The sequence below is a fragment of the Triticum urartu genome, chromosome 6A (genome assembly GCF_056163025.1).
Source record: "Triticum urartu cultivar PI428250 chromosome 6A, HENAU_Tu73, whole genome shotgun sequence".
Lineage (NCBI taxonomy): Eukaryota > Viridiplantae > Streptophyta > Magnoliopsida > Poales > Poaceae > Triticum > Triticum urartu.
The window spans coordinates 106,203,875-106,222,638 of record NC_141878.1 but is presented as its reverse complement, the minus strand read 5'-3'; the positions used below and the strand labels follow the sequence as shown (position 1 = coordinate 106,222,638).

The 18,764-nt window shown below is 43.9% G+C and overlaps 1 non-coding gene across 1 annotated transcript; it reads right to left on the bottom strand.

Moving 5' to 3' along the window:
• Positions 1-13,457: 13,457 nt before the first annotated feature.
• On the bottom strand, positions 13,458-13,529 carry TRNAH-GUG (transfer RNA histidin (anticodon GUG)). The gene has a single exon. It is a non-coding gene; the product is annotated as a tRNA-His (tRNA).
• Positions 13,530-18,764: the final 5,235 nt, after the last annotated feature.

Here is an 18,764-nt window from a genome sequence, read left to right as displayed (position 1 = left end):
CCCTACCTCCGATCGTCATGTTCGGATGAGGGCCTTCATCAACATCAACTCCGATCTCTATCAAGATCATGGAGGAATCATCCAAGGAGCCCGGGGGCTCAACGTCAACATTGCCCTCGGGCGACCGTGCTGTTTTTCTGGACAGCGAACTCGTATCCGCCGTCACCGCATCCTCGAGCATTGGTTTGACGATTGCTTCAGTGGAATAGTGCGGAATTACGTCAACAACATCCATGCAAAATTTTGTCGAGTTCCGATGGAGGAATCTCTGACAATCTACAATATTACCAGAGCCCTGTCAAATCTGGACGGGAATCTGGACGAGTTTAGGGCGTGGTCTCCAGAGCCCAGCTCGGAGGTCCTTTGTAAGATCCAACCGTTCATCTACTGTGGAATTCCCATAACTACCACCCCTCCAAATTTCAGCTCGATCCGACGGTTCAAACTCCGGGAACCTTCCGATGAGTGGACCAATTTTCGGATCTGTTTTCTGCGCGAATACGGATCCGACCCGAATTCATGTTTCTTTATGAACGTGATATTGGACAACCTTTTTAGAGGAATTCTCTTCTAGGGTATTGTGCGTCATTTTTAAACACGTGCCCATAAAAATTTAAGCCTCCCCTGAGGTCATCTTCATCATCATGCTGGTGTCAAAACAGTCCGGTAATATTGCTCCAAGGCTGCCGACCTGCGCTAGACACGTCGTCACTTTGTTGAGCCGACCTCAACTTCTTCGGATCATCATCTCGGCAAGCCGAACAAGAGTTCGGCATCACGAAGGATAAATTATCACCAACATCGCCGCCCCACGGATTACACGGAGCGGGCACACCGGCATCGCCGCACGGTCACTTCATCAAGCCGGCATTGACCACGTCACGACCTGCATCGGCAGGACTGCACTATTGCTTCTTCAAGCCGGTGTCCATCACGCCGACCTACTTCGACTCATCGGCTGACATCGAGGCTTCGACATCTCGGCTAGACCGGGGGCTTCGCCATCTCTTCATCAACCTACTCCGGAGACTTCGGCATCACTAGCCGACCAGCTTTGTCATGTTAGCTCGACCGAGGGCTTTGCCTCGGCGAGCCAACCTTTACCAGCATCGTCATGCCGTCGCTTTATCGCCCATCGGGCAATGGGTGTGCGGATCGAGTCCCAATTTTGGGAATCACCTTTCTTCAAATTGCTACAACAAATAAACCAGGTGCTATTAATCCTAGTATTTTTTGCTTGTTTCGGTTTATTTTTCCCAAGGAATTATTACTCTGGTTTGTCCATCATATGTACACAGGTCTATCAAATAGTGGCCGCATTAACGAGGTCGCACGGTGGTTCGGTCAGTTTCCGTACATAGTCCAGCGAACGCCGCATCCGGAACTCGGACCGACCTGTGAATTCAGGCTTTGCCACGCCTTTACCGCATCACGCCGACGCCCTGCATTGACATTGACTTTGGCGCCAAGACATATTTCTTTTAATACTCACTTTGCATAAATTATTTATTATGCAACGATTTTTTCATTATTATTACTGTTATCTCCGGTTTGCACTATTTTTTGTGCACAGGAAAATGATCCAGCCGGACTATATCCTTTGGCGTCACCTCGGCTGGACGGGGGGCTTCGTCAACACTTCATTACCCCATGCCGGGGACTTCGGCATCACTCTGCCGGCCTGCATTGAGCGTGCTATGTCACAACTTCGGAGTGCCGAGCTCTTTTCTCCGCCACCTCGGGACCGGCTTGGGGGATGGAACCTTGTCCCGCATCAAGCTCGGACCGCGTCGTCAATACCGAACACATTAACCAGCTAAGTTGCCTTCATGCTCCAAGTTTTATATTTTTAACTTGTGTTCGGTTCGACCAAGCATTATACCTTTTTGGAAAAAAAGTTGCTTGTAAAAAAATTTCCTTGTCCAAACTTTGTTTGTGAGGCACAAATTCAAATACCCAGTTCACTTGGGGGCTTCCTCCATGAAGCCTTTCCTCTTGCATATGATTATACTTGTACGGCTTCGTTCCTTGTTCGTGTATTACGCCACAATATGCACCATATTGACTTAAGCGATTTGCAAGCTGGGTTGCCTGGCTCCTGTGCTTACCCCTGCGTTCCCGATTGTTCGGCTAGGGAGTAAAGGGAGCACCTCTGTGATTGTCACGACCGGGTCCTCTGAGCTCTGACCTCAGACTGGGTGAAGCCGAAAGCTAGCGCTCTTATTGTTTTCAATCATGGTCGGCACACAACGGAACTCATGAGTACAAAAAATCTATTGCACAAGTCTCATAGTAATAATGAGCACCGAAGAAAGGTATCGGTGGGGGTACTATTTTCTTCGAAGATGCTTCTTACACTTCATCTGTAATATAGCATAAGTTCCCTGAGCGCGCTTTGTCTGTTACAGCCTTATGGACCGGTTGCCTGGTTATCCGAAACACTGTCGATATTCTCGACAGTTGGAGTACATAACACTTTTCGGTCCTTAACCGAAGAGGGAGAAGCCAATGGTCGGTTAAGACGCGTCTAAAGTTCGGGTGAACAAAGATATGATATTAGTACTTTGGTACATACAGTCATTATACATAAAATTATTTTACCCAAGTCACTTGGGGGCTCTTAAATTTATATGAGCCGTTTTATAATAAGTGTTCTTCTTCTTAGTTGTTGCAAAGTTTTTATTACTATTATTATTCATCACTTCTTTTTTCGACACGAGTGTGTGGTCACTAGCCGGGGAGCCTAATTTCTCTCTCAAAGCCGCTAGAGTTTAGTTTGCTAAACTGGCCTAATGAGAAGTACTCCGCCTTCGGGATAGGAGGTTGAAGCCGTAGGCTGGCCCGCTTGAAGTCTTGAGATAGGATGTGACATGTTAAAGCACGACAGAAGCACCCTTTTTTCTAAGACCAATTTTCGGATTGGCACCAAACACTTGATCTTGTTCGGACGTCAAGTTTTTATTGACGTTTTTTGGTTTTCCAAGATTATGGCACTTTTAAACTATTTGTGTGTTTTCAGCACAAGTCTCGAAGTGCAATGCCGGACACCTTTAGAGATTCGGCAAAAACATTCTTGGATATTGCTATATATGCATCAGTTTCGAATTGTGTCTTCAGTAAATAGTTGGGTTGCCCGGCTCCTGCACTTGCTTCCTACGTTCCGCTTTGTTCGGCTAGGTGTGCAAAGGGAGAACCACTGCGATTGTGCTTCCAGCTTACATGGTTAAGCACCTCAGTGGAGAAAGCCAAAAACTGACTGTCACAATAAGCGTAAACTAGTCAGCGATCCGATGACTGTGTTAAATGACGACCATTCATAACATTGGCCGAAGTGTTTATGGCTTGACCTCGACTGTCGCCGAACACTACCGAGGGCTAGTAACTGGCCTCCCAAACTATATCCTCAATATTTTTCTCTTACATTAGAGCTGAGGTTTCATGATCATGCTTAGCATGACAACCCAAAGAAAGGAACCGATAGCGGGACTATTTTCTTTGGAAGACATTTCTTATGTTAAACAGTAATATAACATATCTCTCTACGTACCTTTGTTTATAAAACCGTATGGCCAGTTTGCCTTGTTTGTCGTAAATCTTTACCCTCATAAAGGCTTTATAAAGTAGGACAAACACTCCTCGGCTATTGGCCGAGGAGGTTGAAGCCGATGGTCGATCAACAAAGTTTTGTACAATGCGGATCCGAGCATTAATGACGTAAAGTACTTGGATACATAGAGTCATTACACATAATTTGTGATTTTACTATGGATATCGATCCTTAATTCGGCCACCCGTGCCCGCATTAAGGCTCGGGGGCTACTGGGCTTCGGGCTTATTATTTACAAATATTAAAGGGGCACATTGATCCCCCAATCTGGTGTTGCCACCCGACCAGTGTCTCGGGGGCTACTGCATTGCCTGTTCAATGCAGAAAATTTTAAGTGCAATACAGTTTCCGACGAGATTTTGATCCTCAGGTTGGTCGTCCGCACCCAACCTGAGTCTCGAGGACTGAGCATGCCGCTTTTTGTGTCCCGAAGTATTCTGTTGAGCCAGGACTTGATGCTCGGGCTGATTTTGCAAATCAACCTGAGTCTCAGCGGCTACTGGGATCAGCGATCTTATGTCATCCTTCAGGTGCATCTCGGGTTTTAAACCGACACACATGTTGAGGGTTACTGGCTATATATCTCGGCAGAGAATAAATTGCACCAATCAAAAATATGGACAAAAAATTGGCCCACGGTCGGGGTGGTGCACCACCTCGGAAGCAGTCCGGCATAAAGCTCGGGCGCTAGTGGCTGGCTCCATAGAGGGCATTTCCAGCATTAAGCTCGGCTAAACTCCTTCAACTTTTTTTGGACCAAGATGATCTATGACATCTTGGATATAGTCCGGCGTTGGAGCTTGGACACAGTCCGGCGTTGGAGCTCGGATACATTTCGGCGTTGGAGCTCGGAAGCAGTCTAGCATTGGTGCTCGGCTGCAAAAGATACCTCGAATGCAGTCCGGCGTAAGAGCTCGGACGCAAGAGGACACTGCCTCCCGGGAACAACTTCAAACCCGAGGTGTGGCATAAAAATAACAAGGCATTGATAAAGGCCAGAAACTTAAAGGGGCTCCTCGGATACCCGACGTGTAAACTCGTCGAATGCATTTCGGCGATCCTTAAGATCGAAGATGAGAAGATTTGTTGAACCAGTTTTCAAGACCGACAACCGAAGATGAAGAACAGTTCGGAAGAATCGAGGAGCGTCCCTAACTTGAAGACTGGTTTAGGGGGCTACTCACGGTGTCCTGGACTAGGGGGTACTCAACACGTCATCTCCCGATCTGTTAGATTGGGCCGAGGACCCCCATGGCCGTATACTCATGGGCCAGTTCGGACAGCTGCCGCATACATGGAAGATTCCACAAGACTTGGTGATCAATACAAGGACTCCTCCCCACCGGCGTATTCGGCTAGGACTCTTGTTATCCTAGGCCTTTGGTGCATTATATAAACCGAGGCCAGGCTAGTTGATAGAGGATATATATACAATAATCATACCATAGGCTAGCTTCTAGGGTTTAGCCTCTACGATCTCGTCGTAAATCAACTCTTGTAACCCCTATAATCATCAATATAAACAAGAGCAGGACGTAGGGTTTTACCTCCATCAAGAGGGCACGAACCTGGGTAAGCATCGTGGCCCCTGTCTCTGGTTACCCATCGATCCATGATACACAGCTTGGGACCCCCTACCGGAGATATGCCGGTTTTGACACCGACACCCCCCAGGAACTAATGGGCCACATGGGCCTTAGTGGGGAGAGAGAGGGTCGGCCAAGGCAGGGCCGCGCGCCCCTCCCCCTCTAGTCTGAATTGGACTAGGGAAGGGAGGCGGCGCCCCCCTTTCCTTCTCCCTTCTCATCTCCTTCCTTCCCCCTTCCTCCTCCTAGTTGGACTAGGAAAGGGGCAGTCCTAGTCCTACTAGGAGGACTCCTCCCCTCCTTGGCGCGCCCCAAGGGCCGGACGGCCTCCTCCCTTGCTCCTTTATATACGGGGGCAGGGGCACCCTAGAACACACAAGTTGATCATTGATCCCTTAGCCATGTGCGGTGCCCCCCTCCACCATAATCCACCTCGGTCATATCGTCGTAGTGCTTAGGCGAAGCCTTGCGCCGGTACCTTCATCATCACCGTCATCACGTCGTCGTGCTGATGAAGCTCTCCCTCGACACTCAGCTGGATCAAGAGTTCATGGGACGTCACCGAGCCAAACGTGTGCAGATCACGGAGGTGTCGTACTTTTGGTACTAGGATCGGTCAGACCGTGAAGACGTACGACTACATCAACTGCATTGTCATAACGCTTATGCTTACAGTCTACGAGGGTACGTGGACAACACTCTTCCCCTCTCATTGCTATGCATCACCATGATAGATCTTGCGTGTGCGTAAGAATTTTTTTGAAATTACTGCATTCCCCAATAGTGGCATCTGAGCCAGGTCTATGCGTAGATGTTATATGAACGAGTAGAACACAAAGGAGTTGTGGATGTGGGTATATACATATTGCTTGTCGTCACTAGTTGATTCTTGATTCAGCGGTATTTTTGGATGAAGAGGCTCAGATCGACATTACGCGTACGCTTACGCGAGACTGGTTCTACCGACGTGCTTCGCACACAGGTGGCTGGTAGGTGTCAATTTCTCCAACTTTAGTTGAATCGGATTCAATGAACAGGGTTCTTTCTGAAGATCAAAAAGCAATCACTATACCGTGTTGTGGTTTTTGATGCGTAGGTAAGAACGGTTCTTGCTCAGCCCATAGAAGCCACGTAAAACTTGCAACAACAAAGTAGAGGACGTCTAACTTGTTTTTGCAGGGCATGTTGTGATGTGATATGGTCAAGACATGGTGCTAAATTTTATTGTATGTGATGATCATGTTTTGTAACACCGTTATCAGCAACTGGCAGGAGCCATATGGTTGTCGCTTTATTGTATGAAATGCAATCGCCATGTAATTGCTTTACTTTATCACTAAGCGGTAATGATAGTCATATAAGCAATAGTTCGCGAGACGACAACGATACTTCGATGGAGATCAAGGTGTCAAGCCGATGACAATGGTGATCATGACAGTGCTTTGGAGATGGAGATCAAAGGCACAAGATGATGATGGCCATATCATATCACTTATATTGATTGCATGTGATGTTTATCATTTATGCATCTTATTTTGCTTAGTTCGGCGGTAGCATTATAAGATGATCTCTCACTAAATTTCAAGGTACAAGTGTTCTCCCTGAGTATGCACCATTGCTACAGTTCGTCGTGCCGAGACACCACGTGATGATCGGGTGTGATAAGCTCTGCGTTCACATACAGCGGGTGCAAGCCAGTTTTGCACACGCGGAATACTCGGGTTAAACTTGACGAGCCTAGCATATGCAGATATGGCCTCGGAACACTGAGACCGAAAGGTCGAGCGTGAATCATATAGTATGTATGATCAACATAGTGATGTTCACCATTGAAAACTACTCCATCTTACGTGATGATCGGACATGGTTTAGTTGATATGGATCACGTGATCACTTAGATGATTAGAGAGATGTCATCTAAGTGGGAGTTCTTAAGTAATTTTATTATTGAACTTTAATTTATCATGAACTTAGTACCTGATAGTATTTTGCATGTCTATGTTGTTGTAGATAGATGGCCTGTGATGTTGTTCCGTTGAATTTTAATGCGTTCCTAGAGAAAGCTAAGTTGGAAGATGATGGTAGCAACTACATGGACTGGGTCCGTAACTTGAGAATTATCCTCATTGCTGCACAGAAGAATTACGTCCTGGAAGCACCGCCAGGTGACAAACCCGCTGCAGGAGCAACGCCAGATGTTATGAACACCTGGCAGAGCAAAGCTGATGACTACTCAATAGTTTAGTGTGCCATGATTTACGGCTTAGAACCGAGACTTCAACGACGTTTTGAACGTCATGGAGCATATGAGATGTTCCAGGAGTTGAAGTTAATATTTCAAGCAAATGCCCGGATTGAGAGATATGAAGTCTCCAATAAGTTCTACAGCTGCAAAATAGAGGAGAATAGTTCTGTCAGTGAACATATACTCGGAATGTCTAGGTACCACAACCACTTGACTCACCTAGGAGTTAATCTTCCTGGTGATAGTGTCATTGACAGAGTTCTTCAATCACTACCACCAAGCTACAAGAGCTTCGTGATAAACTATAATGTGCAAGGGATGGATAAGACGATTCCTGAGCTCTTCGCAATGCTAAAGGCTGTGGAGGTAGAAATTGAGAAGGAGCATCAAGTGTTGATGGTCAACAAGACCACCAGTTTCAAGAAAAAGGGTAAAGGGAAGAAGGGGAACTTCAAGAAGAACAGCAAGCAAGTTGCTGCTCAAGTGAAGAAACCCAAGTCTAGACCTAAGCCTGAGACTGAGTGCTTCTACTGCAAAGGGACTGGTCACTGGAAGCGGAACTGCCTCAAGTATTTGGCGAAGAAGAAGGATGGCAAAGTGAAAGGTATATTTGATATACATGTTATTGATGTGTACCTTACTAATGCTCGCAGTAGTGCCTGGGTATTTGATACTGGTTCAGTTGCTAACATTTGCAACTCGAAACATGGGCTACGGATTAAGCGAAGATTGGCTAAGGGCGAGGTGACGATGCGCGTGGGAAATAGTTCCAAAGTCGATGTGATCGTCGTCGGCACGTTACCTCTACATGTACCTTCGGGATTAGTTTTAGACCTAAATAATTGTTATTTGGTGCCAGCGTTGAGCATGAACATTATATCTGAATCTTGTTTGATGCGAGACGATTATTCATTTAAATCAGAGAATAATGGTTGTTCTATTTATATGAGTAATATCTTTTATGGTCATGCACCCTTGATGAGTGGTCTATTTTTACAAAATCTTGATAGTAGTGATACACATGTTCATAGTATTGAAGCCAAAAGATGGAGAGTTGATAATGATAGTGCAACTTATTTATGGCACTGCTGTTTGGGTCACATTGGTGTAAAGCGCATGAAGAAACTCCATTCTGATGGACTTCTGAAATCACTTGATTATGAATCACTTGGTACTTGCGAGCCATGCCTCATGGGAAAGATGACTAAAACTCTGTTCTCCAGAACAGTAGAGCGAGCAACAGAGTTATTGGAAATCATACATACTGATGTATGTGGTCCAATGAACATTGAGGCTCGCGGTGGATATCGTTATTTTCTCACCTTCACAGATGATTTGAGCAGATATGGGTATATCTACTTAATGAAACATAAGTCTGAAACATTTGAAAAGTTCAAAGAATTTCAGAGTGAAGTGGAAAATCATCGTAACAAGAAAATAAAGTTTCTACGATCTGATCGTGGAGGAGAATATTTGAGTTATGAGTTTGGTCTTCATTTAAAACAATGCGGAATAGTTTCGCAACTCACGCCACCCGGAACACCACGGCGTAATGGTGTGTCTGAACGTCGTAATCGTACTTTACTAGATGTGGTGCGACCTATGATGTCTCTTACTGATTTACCGCTATCATTTGGGGCTTATGCTTTAGAGACGGCAGCATTCACATTAAATAGGGCACCATCTAAATCCGTTAAGACAACACCTTATGAACTGTGGTTTGGCAAGAAACCCAAGTTGTCGTTTCTTAAAGTTTGGGGCTGCGATGCTTATGTGAAAAAGCTTCAACCTGATAAGCTCGAACCCAAATCGGAGAAATGTGCCTTCATAGGATACCCGAAGGATACTGTTGGGTACACCTTCTATCACAGATCCGAAGGCAAGATATTCGTTGCTAAGAATGGATCCTTTCTAGAGAAGGAGTTTCTCTCGAAAGAAGTGAGTGGGAGGAAAGTAGAACTTGATGAGGTAATTGTACCTGCTCCCATATTGGAAAGTAGTTCATCACTGAAATCAGTTCCAGTGATTTCTACACCAATAAGTGAGGAAGCTAATGATGATGATCATGAAACTTCTGATCAAGTCACTACCGAACCTCATAGGTCAACCAGAGTAAGATCTGCACCAGAGTGGTGCGGTAATCCTGTTCTGGAGGTCATGTTACTTGACCATGATGAACCTACGAACTATGAGGAAGCGATGATGAGCCCATGAAATCTGAGATATGGTCCATGTATGAGAACAAAGTGTGGACATTGGTTGACTTGCCCGATGATCGGCAGTCCATAGAGAATAAATGGATCTTCACGAAGAAGACTGACGTTGACGGTAATGTTACTGTCTACAAAGCTCGACTTGTTGCAAAAAGGTTTTCGACAAGTTCAAGGAGTTGACTATGATGAGACCTTCTCACCCGTAGCGATGCTTAAGTCTGTCCAAATCATGTTAGCAATTGCCGCATTTTATGATTATGAAATTTGGCAAATGGATGTCAAAACTGCATTCCTTAATGGATATCTTAAAGAAGAGTTGTATATGATGCAACCAGAAGGTTTTGTCGATCCAAAAGGTGCTAACAAAGTGTGCAAGCTCCAGCGATCCATTTATGGACTGGTGCAAGCCTCTCAGAGTTGGAATATACACTTTGATAGTGTGATCAAAGCATATGGTTTTATATAGACTTTTGGAGAAGCCTGTATTTACAAGAAAGTGAGTGGGAGCTCTGTAGCATTTATAATATTATATGTAGATGACGTATTGTTGATCCGAAATGATACTGAATTTCTGAATAGCATAAAAGGATACTTGAATAAGAATTTTTCAATGAAAGACCTCGGTGAAGCTGCTTATATATTGGGCATCAAGATCTATAGAGATAGATCAAGATGCTTAATTGGACTTTCACAAAGCACATACCTTGATAAAGTTTTGAAGAAGTTCAAAATGGATCAAGCAAAGAAAGGGTTCTTGCATGTGTTACAAGGTGTGAAATTGAGTCAGACTCAATGCCCGACCACTGCAGAAGATAGAGAGGAAATGAAAGTCATTCCCTATGCTTCAGCCATAGGTTCTATCATGTATGCAATGTTGTGTACCAGACCTGATGTGTGCCTTGCTATTAGTTTAGCAGGGAGGTACCAAAGTAATCCAGGAGTGGATCACTGGACAGCGGTCAAGAACATCCTGAAATACCTGAAAAGGACTAAGGATATGTTTCTCGTATATGGAGGTGACAAAGAGCTCGTCGTAAACGGTTACATTGATGCAAGCTTTGACACTGATCCGGATGACTCTAAGTCACAAACCGGATACCTGTTTTTATTAAATGGTGGAGTTGTCAGTTGGTGCAGTTCCAAGAAGAGCGTCGTGGCAGGATCTACATGCGAAGCAGAGTACATAGCTGCTTTAGAAGCAGCAAATGAAGGAGTCTGGATGAAGGAGTTCATATCTGATCTAGGTGTCATACCTAGTGCATCGGGTCCAATCAAAATCTTTTGTGACAACACTTGTGCAATTGCCTTGGCAAAGGAATCCAGATTTCACAAGAGAACCAAGCACATCAAGAGACGCTTCAATTCCATCCACGATCAAGTCAAGGAGGTAGACAGAGAGATTTGCAAGATACATACAGATCTGAATGTTGCAGACCCGTTGACTAAGCCTCTCTCACGAGCAAAACATGATCAGCACCAAGACTCCATGGGTGTTAGAGTCATTACAATGTAATCTAGATTATTGACTCTAGTGCAAGTGGGAGACTGAAGGAAATATGCCCTAGAGGCAATAATAAGGTTGTTATTTATATTTCCTTATATCATGATAAATGTTTATTATTCATGCTAGAATTGTATTAACCGGAAACTTAGTACATGTGTGAATACATAGACAAACAGAATGTCACTAGTATGCCTCTACTTGACTAGCTCGTTGAATCAATGATGGTTATGTTTCCTAACCATAGACATGAGTTGTCATTTGATTAAAGGGACCACATCATTAGAGAATGATGTGATTGACTTGACCCTTCCGTTAGCTTAGCACGATGATCGTTTAGTTTGTTGCTATTACTTTCTCCATTACTTATACATGTTCCTATGACTATGAGATCATGCAACTCCCGAATACCGGAGGAACACTTAGTGTGCTATCAAACGTCACAACGTAACTAGGTGACTATAAAGATGCTCTACAGGTGTCTTCGATGGTGTTTGTTGAGTTGCATAGATCAAGATTAGGATTTGTCACTTCGAGTATCGGAGAGATGTCTCTTGGCCCTCTCGGTAATGAACATCACTATAAGCCTTCCAAGCAATGTGACTAATGAGTTAGTTACGGGATGATGCATTACGAACGAGTAAAGAGACTTGCTGGTAACGAGATTGAACTAGGTATTGAGATACCGACGATCGAATCTCAGGCAAGTAACATACCGATGACAAAGGGAACAACGTATATCATTATGCGGTTTGACCGATAAAGATCTTCGAAGAATATGTGGGAGCCAATATGAACATCCAGGTTCCACTATTGGTTATTGACTGGAGACGTGTCTCGGTCATGTCTACATAGTTCTCGAACCTGTAGGGTCCGCACGCTTAACGTTCGGTGATGATCGGTATTATGATTTTATGTGTTTTGATGTACCGAAGATAGTTCGGAGTCCCGGATGTGATCACGGACATGACGAGGAGTCTCGAAATGGTCGAGACATAAAGATTGATATATTGGACGGCTATATTCGGAGAAAACCGGAGTGCCGGAGGATTACCGGGACCCCCCCCCCTCCCCGGGAACTAATGGGCCACATGGGCCTTTGTGGAGAGAGAGGGCCGGCCAAGGCAAGGCTGTGCGCCCCTCCCCCTCTAGTTCGAATTGGACTAGGGAAGGGGGGCCGGCGCCCCCATTTCCTTCCCCCTTCTCCTCTCCTTCCTCCTCCTTCCTCCTCCTAGTTGGACTGGGAAAGGGGGAGTCCTACTCCTACTAGGAGGAGGACTCCTCCCCTCCTTGGCACGCCCCAAGGACCGGTCGGCCTCCCCCTTGCTCCTTTATATACGGGGTCAGGGGGCACCCTAGAACACACAAGTTGATCATTGATCCCCTAGCCGTGTGAGGTGCCCCCCTCCACCATAATCCACCTCGGTCATATCGTCGTAGTGCTTAGGCGAAGCCCTGCGCCGGTACCTTCATCATCACCGTCATCACGCCGTCGTGCTTACGAAGCTCTCCCTCGACACTCAACTGGATCAAGAGTTCGTGGAACGTCACCGAGCCGAACGTGTGTAGGTCGCGGAGTGTTGTAATTTCGGTACTAGGATCGGTCGGATCGTGAAGACGTACCACTACATCAACCGCATTGTCATAATGCTTCCGCTTACGGTCTACGAGGGTACGTGGACAACACTCTTCCCCTCTCATTTCTATGCATCACCATGATAGATCTTGCGCGTGCGTAAGCAATTTTTTGAAATTACTGCGTTCACCAACAGTTTTCCCCCGCCCAGGTTGGCGAGGCTAGCGGGGATGGGTATTAGCGGGGATCGGGGCGGGGACGGTGGCGTGCCCATCGGTGATCCCCGTCCTTGTTGCCATCTTGACCCATGTACCCTTATAAAATCTAACAAATATGGACAAATTATCTCTACACTTTGTCGTGAGTTTGTCAACTTAAATTTTATGATTATGTGCTATTATTTATGACAATGTGTTGATACTTTGATGTATCGTTGTTTACAAGAAAGTGTCAATTTTACAGAATGTGTTCTTGTTATAAGTATGTATATTGATGTTATTATGTGTTGTTGTTTATAAAATATGATTGCATGTTGTTGTTTATAATTATGTGATGCTCAAATTAATGTTATTTAAACACAGATATTTTTACCCACGGGTACCCATTTACCCTGTTGGGTGACGGGTATGAAAAAAAATTGTACCCGCTAGCGGGTATGGGTAAGCTCAAATGGGATGGGTAAGGATATGAGGGAAATTTATGTGATATAGGAAAGAAGAAAATTAAAAATGTGGCTGCTGGGATTCAAGCCCAGGTCTCCACGGCCACAACGTGGAATTCTCACCACTAAACTACAGCCACTTTATTGATAAAATTTTACACAAAACGTTTGTAATACAGTACAATGTCTCCCACACAGGTGACCTACTCGGTCTCCAGGCTACAAAGGGGGGTCCATGAGGGAAAATCTTCTGGGTTGGGGGCAGTGGCCCGGGTTGGCCCTCACTAATCTCCCCACTGCCTAGTGGATCAAAACCCAGCTTGCTCCACTAGCAACACTTCTCAACATGTCAAAAATTATCAATAATTTATTACAACTAACCGGCTCAACACAACATCGGTTAAAAATAGCATCAAATCACATAGCAACTCATCACGATAATATGTACTGTTTCATCAAGCAAACACAAGCTGAATTTTAAGATTTATCAATCACACACCATACTTGGTTGATGAAGAAAAAGGTTATGCCTGAACTACTCGTCGGCGCACTTGCGAGAATTTTCCCAACGACGTGAGAAGACATGTTATTGCAATTGCTCTTGGCATCATCAGATCTTACGTTGCTGATGGTCGAGCGATGTCAAGTTAGAGCACGAATCAACTTAAGAGCATGTATGGAAGAAGAAAAATGAACAAAATATGTAAGCTAGTTTAAGTGAGTATTTCCCTTTTTCTCACAAGCTTGTTAACATGGAGGTATCTATCTCAATAGTGCCATGAACAAAGAAAAACATGGTATTTATTATTTGATCATAAAGTGGGCTAGAAATGGGAGGGCCGTTTGGTTGTGGGTGCATATGATCCCTAATGAACAGTAAGTTCAAAATAAATAGTAAATAAAAGTTAAATATTCTGAATTTTTTATAGATATTCTTGTTAGTGTAACAAGTGTGGTTGCCAATTTCATGCAAAACGGGATGACGGTGCTTCGTCAGTGAAAAAATACAAAATTAATGTAACATTTGGAGGTAACATTTTTGTTCGACTTGTTCTTTTCCTTTTTTTGCACATATCAAAATACTTAAGCTTTCCTCCTAAAAATTTGCAGGTAGTGTTTTGATGTGACAATGAACACAACTATTTTTTCAAAAAAAAATTGTCATTTGCAAAAAATGTTTTTGGTGGGTAGGAATATATGCTCCCATGAGTCGAATTGGATTTCCAGTTGAAAACTGTAGTATCAACTACCATTCAACTTGTACAACTGATGTACAAGGGAGAGTCATTTACAATGGCGTTGGGAGCAGTGGCCCAGGTTGGCCCTCACTAATATCCCCACTACCTAGTGGATCAAAACCCTACTTGCCTTCATCCTACCCCACATGTTAGCATTCAACTAGGGGGGTTGATTCATCCCCACTTAAAGTTTGTTCAGTTGCTCCACTAGCAACACTTCTCAACATGTCAAAAATTATCAATAATTTATTACAACTAACCGGCTCAACACAACATCGGTTAAAAATAGCATCAAATCACATAGCAACTCATCACGATAATATGTATTGTTTCATCAAGCAAACACAAGCTGAATTTTAAGATTTATCAATCACACACCATACTTGGTTGATGAAAAAAAGGTCATGCATGAACTACTCGTCGGCGCACTTGCGAGAATTGTCCCGGCGACGTCAGAAGACATGCTATTGCAATTGCTCTTGGCATCATCAGATCTTACGTTGCAGATGGTCGAGCGATGTCAAGTTAGAGCACGAATCAACTGAAGAGCATGTATGGAAGAAGAAAAATGAACAAAATATGTAAGCTAGCTTAAGTGAGTATTTCCCTTTTTCTCACAAGCTTGTTAACATGGAGATATCTATCTCAATAGTGTCATGAACAAAGAAAAACATGGACTTTATTATTTGACCATAAAGTGGGCTAGAAATGGGAGGGCTGTTTGGCTGTGGGTGCATATGATCCCTAATGAACAGTAAGTTCAAAATAAATAGTAAATAAAAGTTAAATATTCTGAATTTTTTATAGATATTCTTGTTAGTGTAACAAGTGTGGTTGCCAATTTCATGCAAAACGGGATGGCAGTGCTTCGTCAGTGAAAAAAGACAAAATAAATGTAACATTTAGAGGTAACATTTTCGTTCGACTTGTTGTTTTCCTTTTTTTGCACAGATCAAAATATTTATGCTTTCCTCCTAAAAATTTGCAGGTAGCGTTTTGATGTGACAATGAACACAACTATTTTTTTTCAAAAAAAATGACATTTGCAAAAAATATTTTTGATGGGCAGGAACATATGCTCCCAAGAGCCGAATTGGATTTCCAGTTGAGAACTGTAGTATCAACTACCATTCAACTTGTACTACTGATGTAGAAGGGAGAGTCATTTACAATGGCTACAATGGCGCCAACATCATTATTTGATTATCACAGGAAGTGAAACGAACAGCACAAGGAGACCCCATAAACAAGAAATGCAAACGTGCCCATACACGCACAAATTCATATTCTATTATATGAATCTCATTAAATGGTAAAAAAATCATCCGTGCCAAAGGTTTGCAACAATCAAGTACATTGGCTTTGAAAGAGAAACTACAACAATTAACTTCAGACTCACTTGCAATTTAAAAAATAAATTGTGGCTGCTGGGATTCGAGCCCAAGTCTCCACGGCCACAACGTGGAATTCTCACCACTAAACTACAACCACTTTATTGATACAAATTTACACATAACATTTGTAATACGGTACAATGTCCCCCACACAGGTTTCCTACTCGCTTGCCAGGCTATGAAAGGTGGGTTTATCCAAAAAAAACTTCTGGGCTGCGGGCGGCAGACCGGGTTGGCCCTCACTAAGCTCTGACACCGCCTGCTGGATCTAATCCCTGCAGGGTTTGGGTAAACCCCTTGTCTAAATCCTACCCCACATGGAAGCATTTGACTAGGGGGTCAGATCCCACCCCACTTAAAGTTTGTTCGGTTGCTCCTCCCACTAGCAGCACTTCTCAACATGGCAACAATTATCAATAATTTATTAAAACTAACCGGCTCAACACAACAACGGTTCAAAATACCATCAGATCACATAGCAACTCATCACGATGACATGTATTGCTTCATCAAGCGAACACAACCTAAAATTTAAGATTCATCGGTCACACACCAGACTTGGCGGGCGAACAGAAAAGTTCATGCTTGAATTACTCATCGGTGCACTTGCGAGAATTGTCCCAATGACATCAGAAGACATGCTACTGCAATTGTTCATGGCATAATCAGATCATACGTCATAGATGACCGCACGATCTGAAGTTAGAGCATGAATCAACTGAGTAGCATGGATGAAAAAAACAAAACAAAATTACAATCTAGCTTAAGTGAGTATTTTTCCCTTTTTTCATAAGCTTGTCAACATGGAGATGTCTATCTAGCTCAATAGTGCCATGAACAAAGAAAAAACATGGTCTTTCTTATTTGATCATAAAGGGTACCGGATTCTATAGTATCAGCTACTGTAGAAGTGCATGCTCTAGCCAATGCAACCAAAAGAACGATCTGATGGAAAAGACTAGGCAGCACATTATACGTCAACACTCCCCCTCACGTGTGGCTCCCTCATGCCTAAACATGGACGGAAAGTGGGCTACAATTTAATTGCGCCAGCCGGGTCTTGAACTCGAGACCTCTTGGCTCTGATACCATGTAGAAGTGCATGCTCTAGCCAATGCAACCAAAAGACCGATCTTATGGAAGAGACTAGGCAGCACATTATATGTCAACAGCTACCATTCAACCAATATTACTGATGCAAAAGGGAGAGTCATTTGCAATGGTGTCAACACCATAATTTGACACTGTAAGTGCATCTAGTGCCACCCCTAGTTGGTTTTGGAGTATTGACGACAAACCTAGTTGAGGGACTAATGTGTTTGTGAGAATTGCAGGATAACACAGGTAGAAGTCCCTCATTGATTCGGTTTTCCTACCAGAGATGACCCCTAAAAATGTATGAAGACATTGAAGTCAAAGGTGGTATATGAAGATATTCACATTGAAGACTATGACAAGAGAAGACATCACATGAAGCCTATGGAGCTCGAAGACTTAGATCTTTCGTAGTTGTTTTTTTTCTTTGTTGAGTCATAGGAACCACCGTACTGTTAAGTGAGGTCCAAGAGAATCAGTCAGAATGACTGAAGTGATGCTTAAACAAAACCTATGTCTTCGAGTGAAGACTATGAGAGCGAATCTTGTCCAGAGTCGGACAAGTCAGCTTTGCTTGTAGCCCAAGTAAAGTTGCCGTGTGAGTTTGAAATCTGACCGTTGGAACACGTGTCAGTTCCTTAGTGACCCAGGGTCATTTCGGACAAATCAGGTCGGGTTGCCAAGTGGCTATAAATAGCCCACCCCCTACAACCATAAACGGTTGGCTGCTCAGATTCAGAGTACGGCTTTTGTCATTTGAGAGCAACCCACCTTGAAGCCTTTGAGAGAGAATTCCTTGCGAGAATAAAGCCCTAACCACCCAGAGCCAAAGAGAATTAGGCATCACTTAAGTCTTCTTGTCTGTGTGATCTGAAGACTTATTACACTTGAGGACTGTGCATCCTCCAGCCGGTTAGGCGTCGCGTTCTGAGCATCCAAGAGACATTGTGGACTGCCGGTGAACGAAGTCTGTGAAGGTTTGGGAGTCTACCTTGAAGACTTACCAGAGTGATTGGGCGAGGTCTGTGTGACCTTAGCTCAGGGGGAATACGGTGAGGACTGGGTGTCCTGAGCTGCGTGTTCAGGACTGGGTGTCCGGGACTGTGTGTTCTAAGGTTTAAATACCTAGCCGCTCTAACCAGAGTACAGTTGTCACAGCAAGTGGAACTGGTCCAACAAATCATTGTCTTCAGCGAGTCACTGGTTTCATCTTCCCTTCCCTTTACTTACTGTTACTCCTTGTGAAGTCATTGTATGTTCGAACTATCTTTTGTCTTCATTGAGTGACTGCGTGTTCTGTGTGGCTTCACAATATCTTCCTACCTGATCCTTACTACATTGCTGCTATTAGTCATTGTGCTTTCACTCTATTGAATACTTGACTATTGCTTGCCTAGTGTAGTCTACCTTCCGCTGCAGGGTAATAGGTTTATTTCTATCGTTTGTCTTCATAACATCCACGTTTTGAAGACTTTCATAAAAATCGCCTATTCACCCCCCCTCTAGTCGATATAACGCACTTTCAGACACTGCATGGTGGGTCTAATACCTGCAGGGTTTGGGTAAACCCCTTGTCTAAATCCTACCCCACATGGAAGCATTCAACTAGGGGGTCTGATCCCTCCCCACTTAAAGTTTGTTCGGTTGC